The 15,930-nt window shown below is 35.0% G+C and overlaps 1 non-coding gene across 1 annotated transcript; it reads right to left on the bottom strand.

The window, feature by feature from the left end:
• Nucleotides 1–704: 704 nt before the first annotated feature.
• LOC130856210 (small nucleolar RNA SNORA70) lies at nucleotides 705–840 on the bottom strand. Its single transcript, XR_009054502.1, has one exon. It is a non-coding gene; the product is annotated as a small nucleolar RNA SNORA70 (small nucleolar RNA).
• Nucleotides 841–15,930: the final 15,090 nt, after the last annotated feature.

Raw genomic sequence — 15,930 nt, 5'->3', positions numbered from 1 at the left:
TTAACAATCACAGTGCCCCTGTAAGTATCAGTGGCACTTATAAGGTCCTGGGCTGTGGTGGAATGGGGAGGGGCACAGCTTGAGTGCACCAATATTGCCTGAACCCTGACTCCGGTGGCTAAAATATCCTTTTACTAAAGTGAAACAAGTATTTAATAAGCTAGCTTTAGCATTCCATTCCTTTATTGTCTTATGCTGATAAACTCAGCCACCAATAAGGGAGCAGTGACATCGTCAATAAAGAGCACTGGGGCAAGATAAGATGCTTTTTTGGTTTTTTGGGGGCAGGAAAGTAGGATTTATTGGTGGGCCTGAGTAAGGAGGGGACAGTGCCAAAGCTCTCATGAGTACAGGGCCCGCCGTTTATCCAGAGGGCCATGATTAGGGATGTATTTGACCCCACAGCCATCAGGGGTAAGCCTCTTTTCTGCCACCATGTTTTCAAATTCATCTGCATTAATCTTAGTAAATGCCCACTTCTTGGATATGTGGATCTTCTGGCGGCCAGGAAACTTGAACTTGGCCCTGTGGAGGGCCTCAATCACATGCTCCTTGTTCTGCAGCATGGTACAGATGGACATGATGGCTTGGCCAATGTGGACTCTAGCCACTGTGCCCTGGGGCTTTCCAAAGGCACCTCACATACCTGTGTGGAGTCTAGATTGGGGACTGTATGCAGTCAGGCATGAATGTCCACTGGAAAGGGCTGTCTCCAAGGTCCCTTAGAGCAACCCAAACAGGTGACAAGCCTGTATACAGTACCGAAGAGGCTGCTGTTTGCAGCCATTGCACACTGGGCCCTCACGGAGAAAAGAGCACTGTTGGCTTAATTGACTGCAAAGGGACAGTTACTTTTGAACAGAGTTACTTGCTAACAATAAATTAAAGGCCCCAAATCTCATTTTATATATATATACAAATGTGCACTTACATATACATGTATATAATATCTTTAGAAAAGACATTTTGAGTATTTCTTATGCTTATAAACTAAAGAGTATTCAAAATTAAAGAAAAAAGAATTAACATTGTTAGACTGCAAAATTATCAAATATCTATGTCACTAGATAGATATATTTTAAAAGATAATGAAGGTTCTGTTTCCATTAAGCTTCAGTATTTTCTAGGACACTGATTCCTATGATATAATTCCAAGTTGATATTTATAAAAAATCACGACATTTCAGGGGAGGTTTTATGATTCAGTAACTAAGGAGAAAAAATATATTTTTTTCTTATCTACTTCTAAGCTGAGTAAGTAAACTTTATGTTAGCATCTATCTTATAAAAAGCCTCCTCCAGTTCAACTTTTAAAATTAGATTGAATATTTGAAATTGCCATTTTTTATAAAACACAGAATTTGTTCTAAATTCCCACAATTTCTTCCCTGTTTATTCTCACATTACACTGCAAAAAGTTTTGTGTCTGTGTATATGTCCTTATCTATGGTTGTGTTTATGTATGTGTATGCATATATATACATGTGTGTACTCCCATCTAGGACATGATTATCTGTTACACGTTTACACATACTAGTGTATATATACTCACACAGTTCAAAAATAACATGTCTTGTATATGAAGGCTTGAATTTCTGAAAGAATCATAAGCATAGACAAGGAAAAATAAATAAAACTAAGTTTTAAATTGAAAATTGGAAGAATATTTCACATTTTTATTCACACCACTTTGAAAGTAATAAGAATCTAGAATAGATGACATACATATATATATATTAAATTTATCAATGCAGCACAGTTTATTGGAATTCTACTCAATGCTAAATCTGACAATGAGGGACAGTATTTTTTCTCCTACCTTCATGCTTCTCTTCTTTCTCTCTTCCTTTCTTTCCTCCATCACAAATGATTTCAAAGACACTGGTTAAAATTCTGATTTACATTCTGCTCACTTAACACACTGTATGTTCTTTACATACAAAAATATTTTGGCTTTTTTGATAATTCTTTTTAGTTAATGCTTTAACCTTTAGGTGCACAATTTTTTCTTTTAATAAATATTTAATGGAGTTTGTGTTAGTATAATTTAAAAAAGATTTTTGTCTTTCTGAGTGTTAAAGTAGTATGTGTTACATAATAGAAAGTTTTAAATTTTAAGTCCTGAAAGATAAAGAAATGGTTACCAAAATATGATATAGCCTGATATTGGGATATTGTACAAACTACTAAAGCAGTATTTTTTAAATATATAATAAATTATTAAACATAAGATGGTAAGTGGAAAAGGACATAAAGTTGTATATGTGGTATATTTTATATTTCAGTAATATGCACCAATTTTATTATAAAGATTTTTGTTCATTTATGTGTATTTGGAAAAGTTTATTAAGGACACATGAATATAAAATTTTGATCTCAGTATTCAGCCAAAATTTGCTATTAGGTTTTATCATTGAGTTTTGGAAGGTCAAAGACCCACTTAAATGTCATTTATGAAAGCCCTGAACTTTGCACAATCAGTGATCATATGACAGTACTGGTTATCATCATAGAGAAGCATCATGACAATATCAACAGTGCATATAAAGCCCGTCACTGGGATTTATCATTAATATCTGATTATCCAAATATCCACTTCCAAATATCGGTAAGGATTTTTGTTGCAGCTTCTATTAAATCTTTATGTGTTTTATATGATAAAATTCAATTTGTCTGGGGGAGTATGAAGTTTTCATTGTAACCATCAAATGCAGCACTAATTAATTATTCTGAAACTGTTAATTCCACGTATGTAACCATTTATTGAGAACATTCAAGAGTTTAAATTTATCAAAAGATAGATTGACAATAGGAATGTTAAACGAGAGGGCATTAGCTAGATAACTTTTGGAAAAATATATATTTTAAACCAACTAATACTTATAAAACTCTAAATAACATACTGCAGAATAAGAAGTATTAATCTACTTTATAATACCAATGTCAATCTTTGCAGATGTTTTGTGCAATAATATTTATACATTAAAACAAGAATGCTACATGATTGTTAGTATTTAATTCCATTTAGCCCAAGTCTTTCTAGCGAAGAACTTATTTTGTAATTTCTGGCTTATTGTGCTGATGAAATAAAAATAGAACGCCAACTCTACCAACTGAACATTTCATGAGAAGGAAAAACATAAAAATCATATCAATGATAAATCATTTTAATATGAATTTTTTAAAAAGAATATACAGAGAACCAAAAAAAAAAAAAAAAGAAAAACTAATGGAGAGTTAGGGAATAAATGAGTTACTCTTAACTGTTTGGCTTCTTCATTGATTTCATTTGAAAGTGTACATCTATTTTCTGTTGTGAAAGTGCAATATATTGACTGCAGCAGCAACCCAGGAGCTGACAGTGAGGAGAAATTATTATTCCTATACCACAACTGTGAAGCTTTAAAAATTTAACCGCTGTAACTTTTGGTAAGCCAGTTGAACTAAAATATGATATTTTGGTAGTATTTCCAGTTTACTCTTGATCTCAGTTGGTCACTGCAGGATGTTGATAGCCCAGGTTAAGCAGAACATTATAACCTCTGGCTTTTGGCATTTGGAAAAATGTATATTCAGAGCATCTCTACATATACATATTCATAGAAATTACTTATTAGTTTTATTATCTCTGGACCTTGATGTGTATTTTAGTTCTTTCTTCTTTTCTGGCTTCATTAGGTTGTTATTTGAACACTCGACTATGTCAAAGTGCCAACATCAATAAAAATGACTAGTGTTTTGGAATACAGAGATATTTCTTTAATAGTAGGATGAAATTCCATGTTATTGAATATGCAGTGAATCAAATCATCAATACCAAACATAACTGTGTGGAATAAAAATATGTTAGAACACAAAGAACTTTAAATGTGTCCATTACTGTTGATCTCAATGCTGTAGTTATAAAGGGATTATTTACATAACAGGTATTTATGGATCACAAATGATGTGGCAAGTGTCACGTTAGCTATTACGGAAGAGGAACTAAGTAATATTAATAATAATAACCATAGCAATTTGTTGAAAGCTCATTATATGTAGGGCTTATCCAAAAGCGTTCTATACTTTTAAATACTCAAAATAAAAAATTGACATTTTAAAGGTAAGGAAAATAAAACTAGTTGAATAACTTACTCAAAGCCACAATATAACAAGTATAAGCATGAATTCTAATTAGCGTCTATATAAGTCCAACACCGGAGTGCCCCACACCAGTGCACAGTATGAAGCATCGCTCCTCAATACACCTGGGAGGGGGAGACACATCTAACATACAGCAAAGAAATTGTGAGCAAAAAAAGAGGTTTAAAGTGTGTGATTAAAAACAGTATGTGTGGTTAGAATTCAAAGAAAGAGAGAAGACTGAGGGTTGGGCTTTAAGGATGAGCAGAGATTTGTTTGGAGGAAAAGAAGAAGGAAAACATTCTTGGTAAATGATCAATAATGTGAGTAAAGATACTTGAAAAGGTTGATTTCCCTATGGAAGTAGGGACTTGTTTTTTTTGATAGGACTAGTGACTCTACCACTTAACATTATTCCCCTAAACATATTTGCAAATTTTAAAACTTTATAGCTTAGGTGTCTTGTTTTTCAGTGACTTATGTTAAAGATACAAATTCTGATATGGACTATTTAAAGCGTTTCATAATAAATAGATTACCATGTTAAAACTGATAATCAATAGATCATTTTAAAGTTAATAAAATGGAAAATGGAATGTCAAATACTATCTAAATATTCTGGCATAAATATTTCCTTTTCTTCTTCTACCATTGCAAGGAGGTTAAGTCATTGAGGAGGTATTTCTTATTTACAGGTAAGGATACCATAACAGAGAGTAGTTTGCCTGGGGTCATACAGCTACTTATTGGAAGAGAAGGGATTCTAAACCTGTGATTTTGGGGAGCCAGGACAAGTCAAATTTTTATAGAAGTTTATAGCTCTTTATTTTTCAGCCTTCAGACAATCCTACCTTTCACAAGAAAACTTACTAAATTCAGCTGCTATCACCTTTTCACTTAAAAAAAAAAAAAACTGTCTACTACTTTGGCATTGTCTCAAAACGATTCCTGAGACTAAAATATCAAAAACTTATGTAAGCATATAACGTGATTGGGTGAGTTATTACACGAAAAGTAGTTATCATTCTATGTGTGGTACCAAAATCTATTCATTGATTATAAGACTGAAAATATTTCTTAGAAAGTCACTGATGTGCTATATTACTATATCACTGTGCACTTGATTTTTCATTCCATGCTCTCTTTTAATCAAGAAAAGTGCAAAAATTCTTACAGTCAGGCAGCTCAATATTGGATTTGGACTGCACATTTGATGGGATTCAGTGGTACGATTTTTTTCCCCAGTAAACTTGGGATATTACATATATTGCTTTTCTAAAATGCACTTTTTAGATGCCAGTTTCTGGGGAAAAAGATTGCACCGAGGTGGATTTAAAGGTAACCATTAGAAGCCAGAGATATCTATCAGAGACTCCAGGCCTCTCTTTCCAAGTCAAATGCTAGGGATTGAAACAAATCCATAGTACTTCAGTACACAAGAAAAAGTGTGTGTGTGTGTGTGTGTGTCTTTGGTGGGGAGGGGAGGAGGGAACAGAAAAATACTAGAATTAAATTATTTAATTCCAAATTCTTATTCTGCCATCATGAATCAGAAACACCTAGGTGGATAAGAATGTCTGTTAGAGTATGCAGTGTGGACTCCTGGGGAACAGTATTGTGGAGAAAAGCAGGAAAAGACACCACTTCTAGCTGGGTGCTGCTGATTCCTCATTCTGTTCCTAGGGCTAAATAATTTGAAGACAGGAAACTTGGTTTCCCATTTGCAGAGTAGATCAATAACAGTTGGTATATTATTAGAATTTTGTATTAATCAACTGAAAATGTATCTACAGGACCACTCTCTAGGTTCTAGGGAAATGCATAAATGTTTTGTTATCATTAGAGCTAACACCCTTCGTTTACGGAATTCACCCACAAATGAATTTTGGAATCTCTTACTATAAAGGTTTCCATTACTGTTTACCTTTCCACAACATCAGAGAAGCTCCATTCACCCCCAAAGTAATGCCTTTGAAAAGGAATTACTTCTCAGTCATTCTGTTTAGCTTGGGGTTTCCTACCAGGAAGCTGAATATGGAATGGCATTGAAGTTCTATGAGAACTACACACAGGTTAAAATGTTGTGCAGATTTGAGACATGAATGAAAAGGAAATTTACTAAAATGAAAGCAGAGGTCATATTTTTAGATTAATTAATTTTTTAAAATTAATTATTTTTGTTGGTTGCATTGGGTCTTCATTGTTGCACGCAGGCTTTCTCTTGCTGTGGGGGCTACTCTTTGTTGCAGTGCATGGGCTTCTCATTGAGGTGGCTTCTCTTGTTGCAGAGCATGGGCTCTAGGTGTGCAGGCTTCAGTAGTTGTGGCACAGGGGCTCAACAGTTGTGGGTGGCTCGTGGGTTAAGTTGCTTCTCAGCATCTGGGATCTTCCCGGACCAGGGATTAAACCCATGTTCCCTGCATTGGCAGGCAGATTCTTAACCACTGTGCCACCAGGGAAGTCCCCAGTGGTCATATTAAGGCGATGAGTACTTTTTCTTTTTTCTTTAAATAACATTCATATACATGGTTTAATAAAATTTCCAGGAGAATGAAAATAACATAAGTCAGGAGAGAAAAAATACTTAGGTCTTCAAAAAGTGTCAGTATTCCTTCTTGACAAAGTTTTGGATTAGAAACTCTATCATAGATATGTAATTATGGTAATTATATGGTTTTTCCTTTTTTGTATTTTAAAACCACAGCAATACCGCAACATTTGGAAGAGTAAACAAGCCTGAGTAACTTTAAAGGCAGGTTTGTGTCAATAAATGGCTCCATTAGCATTCTCGTGGATACGGTTTAGTGTATTGCAGTAGGAAATAATATTGCTGCAAATTACATAGGTAATTAGGTATTTCCCTCAGCTTTAATTTTCATAATGAAAATATGGTTAACTCCACATCTAAATTTGCTTTCATTTTCCTGATTTTAAGAGCAGGCTGTAAGACAGGTCAGTTGTGCTCACTGAAAATATCTATAACTTCATGGAAGAATGGTCTATGTTTACAGTCGGCAGAGCAACTGAAGTAGAAAATCTAATGTTATGTTTCCGCTGATTTACTGTCACTTTAATGCTATGTTATCACAATCCTCTTATACTTTTAGAGTCTAGGGTAGTTTTAGGTTAATGCACATTTAATGAAAAGTGAAGTGAATGGTACTGGGCAGACGCAAGCATAACTGCTATCACCTGAGTGGATTGCCTCTTAATATTATACACAGAGCTTTCTGAAGTACAGCCTGGTGCTGTTGTGATTGAGAAAGCAGAATTTTAGATTCATAATAGGTTTGAGATGAGATAGAAAACAAGTTTGTTTGATATTCGATGCCTTGTTTAACAACATCTTCGTCCTTCTTTGTGGGCAAGCAGGGCTGAGGATATGGGGTGGGACAGATGTTCTTTCCTCTTTTGAAGCAAAAATATTTTCTTCTCTTTCTGGGGGAGAGGAGAGAACTTCACAGAGGAAGAGACAGATGAACTTCACAATGTCGAACAATAATGTCCAGCTATACCAAGAGAAGTGAGGGTGCATTTTTGAAGAAATTATCCACTATTAACAGACCCCTCTCAAAAGTTTCTCTTTTTTTTTTATTGTTTAAATTTGTTTAACCATATGTTTAAAGGAAGAAACCACTGGAAATACAGACTTACTTTATAATAAGTCTTCTACATAAAAGGAGATGTAAGAAATGGAGCATCTTAACTGCCTTGGTAGGTAGGTGAATAATATGGAAACCTGGTCTTTGTGTTCGCACAGAAGAGACCTCTGTTTCACACTAGATTCCATCGCTTTTCCCTAGAGGAGGCCTTATTTGCCTCATTATTTGCACAACATAGGGTCATCTGAGATTGTCTCAAAGGTCACCAGGAAGTCTTTGATTCTATTATTCAGAATAAAGCCTTGAAATCAAGGATAAGCCTACAAAGTCCTATATCTGCAGGACTCATATTATTTTGCTTAACCATCTTCCTCTTCTCTGATGAAATGAAGGTTTTTAATTTTTTTTCAATTTCTTTAAATATCCTAGTCACCTTCAATGCTAATTGAAGCTTTAAAAGAACAGATGTGGAAAGAGAGTAGGTTGAATAATTCCCTTTAATTTATAAGAATAAAAAAAATCAGAGAGTATATCAACAAAACAATCAAATGAACATATAAAAACAGAAACACATTATGATTCCAGCTTTCCTCACCTGTAAATAATCAGACTGGTATAGAAATCTCATTTGCAAATTATGCCTAGTCCGCATTCTGAAGGAAAACTCTGTCACATATTGTAATTCTTGCTTTCTTCCTATAAGTTTTGCTTAAAGAGTAATTACAATTGGGAGAAGCCAGAATCTTGGCTTTGGAAAAGTTAGCAATATTATCAGCTGCCACTGTGTTTCTATGTCCAGACTGAGCTACTTCTGATCTTGGGAAAAGGAATCTGTTTATAGGAACTTTGGAGGTAGGGGTGGAGATTTGAGTGTCTAAGCCCTGTCTACAGAATGGACCTGTGATATTTTTTTGCTTAAAAAAAAGAGGAAGAAAGTGAAAATAAACCTCTATTAATATCTCTGCAGCTAGAACGAGCTGATTGAATTTGCATTAGAGGTTCACAGTTTTCTGCTTTTAGCAAACACCAACAATCTACTTGGCTACACAAAAGTAAAACAATATCTATTCAAAAGAAGCAAAGTTTGTAACTGCCTTGCATGAAAATATGAAAGGATTGTATTCCCTGAATGAAGAGATAATTATGATGTGAAATTATCTTTGGTTTCTTCTAGTTGGGGCCAGAGGCTGAGATTTGAAGCCTGGAGTTTGAGGAACAGAAAGTGGCAGACAGGAGATGCTACTTGAGAAAGATGGGGAAAGATCAGTAATCTAGCACAAGGCCTAAGAGAGGACATGGCCAAGCAGATAATCTGGCAGAGGAGAAAATGCTAGTTGGGGCAATATCTTGAAAAAAGAATTCAGGTTTCAATTTCCTTCCCTGCACCATAATTCCATTATAGGAAAACCTTAATAGCGTCTATTGAACATTTAGCTTTGTGCTAGGTGTGTGCTGAGGAATAAAAGGGAAGGTCATCATTTAGTAGTCTGGAGCAGAGTGAACTGGGCAGAAGGGCAGCACCTGAAATGGTATGTGAAGGGCAGAGGTGATATACAGAGAAGGGTGTAGTGAGATGGGCAATAGTGATAATATTAACATTTGTCAAGGATTTAGTAGGTGTTACGCATTTTCTAGGTTCCACAGGGACTCCTGAGGGGCCCGGAGCAATATCTGGGGAGGGGATTAGACTTCCTATAGAAACACAGTGTGTGGCTTCCTGTACTACTAATGATCTATTAAAGGGAAGCCTAGAGGCCCCAGGGAACCTCAGGATGGCTGCTCTTATACATTTACATCAAAGGAGAAAACTCATGTACACAGTCTTTGCTACTTTATTTCCAGAATAGGACTTCAGGCTGTGGGGAAACAGTCAATGACATAGAAAATAATCCTATTACCTGCTGAAAGAACTAATGCTATCTGGTCACAAAATCCAGAATCTAAAGATCAGAATTCCAGTTCAACTTTATGACATATCAACTATGAGCTCTGGGGCAAACCTCATGACTTGCTTGAGTTCCATTTTTCATACTACATAAGCTAAGAAGATGAAATGAGAGTGTATGTAGAGACGTTAAATGTAAAGTTCCATAAAATTATTTGTTAGTCATTTTCATACTCTTCTTTTTATCCCTTTTTTTTAGTTTTGCAATAAAATATTAGTGGAATGACATGTTTGGGAGAATGGAATGAGTCAGGAATGAAATTAGTGAAAATGCTAAATTAAGAGCAGTCCTTATCCATAATATTCCGAGGCTTCTCCCTCAATTCTTCAAGTACTGGGACAAAATATTTAGTAAATATTACAAAGCCTTAGTTTCTTCCTTGAAAATATATGTCTTATATTGATTGTTCATGCAGTGCTTTCCCAGTTTTAATATTACAAAGTTATAAAATTTAAAAGAGGAGATAACACTCTGATTAACCATTGAAAATCTAGTTGAGAAGTATTGGCTAATAAAGGAAAAAAGCAAATATATATATATATTTATTAATAGGGACTATTATAGAGTAAAATATAAAAATTAATAACATTGAAAATCTGAATGAGATCCAGGAGTAAAAATATTTAAAGGATACCCTTTTCCGTATTGGTCATGAAAAACTTACAGTATCTAGTGTATACCGTACTACGGGCATGTTGAAAGGGTTAGTGATTTAACAGTACAAAATAAAATGTCTGAAATTCCTTTTTAATAGTTTCAAATAGTGAGATTCTTGATTCCAAATCAGAAAACCTCAAATTAAGACTATCTTCTTGCCAGAATCTAAACTAATTAATTGATCATTTAAAATTCAGAGCTCTAAGAAACAGACATTAGTCCAAAGAATTTTTCAACAGTCATTCTATTTTCAGATAAAATTTAGATATTTATTTTTAGATCAATTTTTTTACATAAAAATTAGAAGATCCAAAAATGTTAGTGGCTTGCTGGAAGTCACTGAAGTAAACAGTGAAAATGTAAGGACTGTAATCCACATCTCCAGACCTATCCTCCAATGCTTTTTCCATTGTATTTCATAACCTATTACATATCCACATATTTCATATAGTCCTTAATATAGTAGAGTCTACCCCACCAGCTTTCTATATTTATTTTTATCATTTAGTGAATGTACTCCTTTTCTAGATTAATGTTCTGTAAAGGAAAATTATAAATTTCTTTGGCATTTGTGAGGAAATGATTAATTTATCAAAGACTATGTCTCTATAGGTTGGTGCCCCAGAAAAGAATTTGACCTCTTACAAAGCTTCATGGAAACTAGCTACAGCCAAGTTCATGGAAGAGTTAGGTTGACCAGAAGGCTTGGAATCTCTTCTGAATCATATTGCTACTCACCTGAGTATATATGCTGAGCTGGCAGGGTAGGGATGGAGCCACATTATATAGTGCTGTTGTATTATAGCCTCTGATCACACGGTGGGGGTGCTGAAACTTTCTTCATCATAAAGTTCAAAACCCCACAGCCCAGGATCGGAGTCCTTCTTCCAGAGTCTGCCATACAGTGCTGTTACATTGCTGTGAGCTGCAGCAGTGTGTGTGGGACAGTGAGGGGCCCAGGTATCTACCTCTAATCCTGTCTCTGAGATGTTTAAAGGATCTCCTCCAGGAAACCTGACAAGTGTGCTGCTTAGCACTTGCCTTTGTATTATAGTCTGGTCTTCAAAAGTTCTATCTATGTATGTCATCGTGAAAATCAAACCAACAGATATTTCTTCATATCTCAATAAGCCTCCCTTGTAATGGTTTTATAAATAAATCATATATACATATATATAAAAATTATATCAGACCAAGATAAATATATTAGGTTGAACTATACCAAATTCTAATATTAAACCATGTTCATTTACAAAACAATAGTAATTTTATATTACCATCTTAGAAATTTTTTTCAACCAGGGCAATGTAAACTTCAATTACTCACAGACTCTCCTTTTTTTTTTTTTTAATTAAAGAAACAATTCTACATATACTATTAAATCTAAGAAAAATAAACATGTATATGCACAGTTCATATTAACAAATAGCATTTTGCTATATATATATATTCTTTAGGAAAAAATAATACAGGTAAAATAGAAGAGTTACCGAACCAGACTTGGATGTGCTTGCCAACCCACAGTAAAGGCAATCTATTGACACTGGGTTGTAGTGAAGGAGAGTGCAGTGTTTATTGTAAGGTGCTAGACAAGGAGTCTGGGGCAGCTCTTGCTCAAAAAGCTCGAACTCCCTGATGGGTTTCAGAGAAGGAGTTTTAATAGGCAAAATTTGGAAGGAGGGCTTCAGGGAGTATAACCCTCCCTTGATGGGTTGATGATGAGGTAACAGGGTGGTGTTCCAGGCATCTCAATCATCAGCCTTCTGGTTCCAATCAGTCTGGGGTCCATGTGCCTCTGCTCAGCCTGAAGTTACCATCCTTCACCTGATGGGGGCCTTAGTTCCTGTAGAAGAACTCATATATATCAGAGTGCTATGGACATACCTGAGGGAGGAAAAAGGACGAGGCCCCATTGTTGCACTATTGTTTCTTTCTGGCTTCCCTCACTTCCCTAATTAATAACTGTTTGAATCTGTCCTTTGGAACCAGGGAAGGTCTAGGAGGCTGAAACTTTTTATCTATAAACAAGAAAAGGGGGACACTGAAAGGCCTTCATATCTGGGAGGGCCCACTGGGTCCTGCTCAGTTTTAGAAGGTCCCTTCATGTCCATTCTTGACTCTGTTTCTTTTCCTTTCCTGTTGTCAACCTAGAGAGATAAATTCTAAGGGAGTTTCTGAGATAAACAATATTATCTTCTTTTGTTATACTTTTGTGAACAATATGTAGTATTATTTTATGTTTTAATAATTCTTATATTCTTACGTGTGATGGTGATATTGTGGTTGTGCAGAAAAATGTCCTTGCTAACTGGATGTACATTGTGTTTAGATATGAAATGCCATGAGATTTTCAAATTACTTTCAAATTGTTCAGGAAGATGTGTGTACAGACATGTGCACGTGTGTAGAGTAATAGCAAATGTGACAAAATGTTAACATTATTTTAGGTGAAGAGTTTATATAAGTTTATCTTACTATTCTCTCAATTTTTTTCTGTAAATTTAAAAGAGAAAGTAAAACCTTAAGAATTTTAAAGCACTGTATAACTAGACTCACCCAATACAGAATGCATTTGAGATAATTAAAATTTAACTTTTCCTTTCAGCAAACATAACTTTACACAAAATGCTAATCTTAACAATGTAAAAAACAGTCTATCTCAGTATAAAATAGTGCATCTACTTTAGAAAAAAGATTGGCAATTCCTCAAAATGTCAAGACTGTAGTTACCATATGACCTGACAATTGTAGATTCCTAGGTATATTCCTAAGAGAAATAAAACATATGTTCAGAGCAGCATTACTTCTAACATCCAAAAAATGGAAACAACCCAATATTCATCAACCGATGAATGGATAAAAATGTGTGGTATATCCGTACAATGAAATGTTCAGCAATAAAAAGGAATGATGTACCTGTACCATGGATGAACCTTGAAAATATTACACTAAGTGATAACAAACCAGTTACAAAAGACCATGTGTTGTGTAATTCCGTTTATATGAATATTCCAGACTAGGCAAATCTATAGAGACAGAAAGTACATTAATGGTTACCTGTGTTACAGAGTCCAAGTTCATACTGCTTGCCACACGACAGACCAATAAATCTAGAGACAAGACATTGGGGCAAGGAATAGTGACTTTATTTGGAAAGCCAGCAGACAAAGAAGATGGTGGACTAGAGTCCCAAAGAACCATCTTGCCTGGGTTTGGATGCTAGTTTCTTTTATAGAACACAAGAGGTCAGAGGAGAAGAGGTAAAGTAGAAAAGGGGTAAGTTGTTGCAAATATTTCCTTTCTCTGGCCAGACTCCAGAAGGGATGTGTTAGGTCGTTCTTTCTTGCAGCCATTCATAAGTGGGCCTGGTCAGGATGTTTCCTGTGAGCCAAACAAAGGTGCTTTAGAGATTACTGCTCAGGCATGGGAGGCGGAGTTCCCGGAGATGGGCCATTATATGTACTTTAAGATATAGGCAACATCCCTTTAGTGATTAACTTGTAGCAAAAGCAATAGAATACAAAGCTTGAAGTAAAAGAAACAGATCCAATATAGGGTCAGATTTTTTCTTCCCTATTACACTTGAGACGGGTGGGGATATGAAGAGTGACTTCTAATAGAATAGAGTTTCTTTCGTGGGGATGATGAAAAGATCCTAAAATTAGATATTGGTGGTGATTGCACAACTTTTTGAATATGTTAGAAACCACTGAATTATACACTTTAAATAGGTGAATTTATGGAATGTGAATTACATTTCAATAAAGATGTTAAAAATAGTGTTTTTTATGAAGTTAGGAAAAATAAAATATTTTAAGAATGCAAATATGAAAATACATATGATTTTTGCTGATTTTGGATCTTATAAAAGGGTAATTTTAATATACCAAAATATGAGAAACAATATTAAGGCCAGACATGAGTAAAGCTGACATTGTAGATTTATCTAAAAATGTAGCAGTTGTACCATTTGTTGATGTAATGTTTTTCTGATTATTGTTTAAGTGCTATAGCTTATAAAGAGGCTAGAAATTCTCCATAAGTGCATTTTTTTGCTGTTAACCTATGCTTACTTCAACTTTGGATGAAGAGGAAAGGAATATTGAAATTATGTACATATTTTTTTAAGAAAAAATAATTAGTTATTTTTTTCTAGTTCAGAAAGGGCAATTTACATGTCAGTTAAAAAATAAAGTCTTCTAATACATGAATACTCAATATAAAATTCACTCACTTAAGCCCTTGGGATACTTTAACTTTTATGCAGCAAAGCAGAAACATTAAACAAAAATCTCCATGAGGCTTACTGTCCCTTAGTGGACACAGAATATAAGCGTTATACACGATAAATAATTGAATTGCATAGTATGTTCGGAAATAACGAGAGGATTGAGGAAAAATTGAGAGCAAAGAAAGGGGATCAAGAATGCAAAGGGCAAAGGGTTAGAGTTGCCATTACTGAGATGGGGAGGTAATGCGAAGGGCAGATTTTGGTGTGTAAGTGTGGGAGGTCAGCGGTTCAGTTGTGACATGTTGGTCTTGAGATATTTATTGGACATCCAAGTGGAGATGCTGAGTTGGAAGTAGTATAGATAAATGTGGAATTCAGGGAAGTGATTTAGCCTGGAGACATTAACCATGACCTGCAACTACATAGGAGTTGGCTATTATAAACATGATACTGAATAGAGAAGAGATTTTGCAACATTCATAGGTCTTAGAGAAGAGAAGGAACCATTAAAGGAGACTATGAAAAGTAGTAGCTGTTAGTTGAGACACAAATGAAGAGTATGTGGTGTCCTGTGAAGAGAAGTGTCACCCAGAATTGACGCTTGAATGTAACTTTGGCATCATCTGTAGCTACAGTTGCAAAGACAATGATTAATATCTTCTCCTGCTTAGGTTTAAGCTACCCAAGCTCGAGATCTTACTGTATCATCCATCTTGCCTCAAGTTATAGTGTTTGTAATTATCAGCCTTGGCAGAGAAGTGGGAATATCTGAGTTTATTAAATAGGCAGTTAGTAACAGTCAGGGAATTTCCTTACTAGGTGAGGAGAAAATTTTGGGGGGGAGAAGAGAAAAACATGTTCAAAGTTGAAAGTTGGGGGCTAGGAGTCATACTAACTTGATTGTTACCATCCATCTTGCATCCCATACTGGTGAAATTGGCTTATTTATTGGGACTAAAATTCCACATTCCAGTAAAATACTTTATGTAAAATAATATTCCTTGAGTGTATTAAAAATGCCCTCAGTGCCTGTTTACTTCCTGCTGATAGGTTAGTCATGCCAAGGCTAACAAAAAGATTCCAGAGACTTAAAATTAATGAAAGTATATTGCACACTCTTGCCATACATGCAGTATAGGTACGCAGTAAAGACAGTAATTTCCAGATCTATCCATAATGAAATAGGAATTGAAATACATAAAAGTTAGCCAAACTTAAACAGAAAGGCAGAAGTTCTTCTTGTTTTAATCACTCAAGTATCCAGGTGGAGGGAAACACCGACAATTTATGACACTATCATCTCAATGTGAGGCTTGAAGATTCTGTAAGACTGGAGCCCAATGTAGAGAATGGGGTTTGAATGTTAAATGT

Source organism: Hippopotamus amphibius, chromosome 6 (genome assembly GCF_030028045.1).
Source record: "Hippopotamus amphibius kiboko isolate mHipAmp2 chromosome 6, mHipAmp2.hap2, whole genome shotgun sequence".
Classification (NCBI taxonomy): Eukaryota; Metazoa; Chordata; class Mammalia; order Artiodactyla; family Hippopotamidae; genus Hippopotamus; species Hippopotamus amphibius.
The sequence above is the reverse complement of the archived record's forward strand: the minus strand, read 5'-3'. Positions and strand labels throughout refer to the sequence as shown.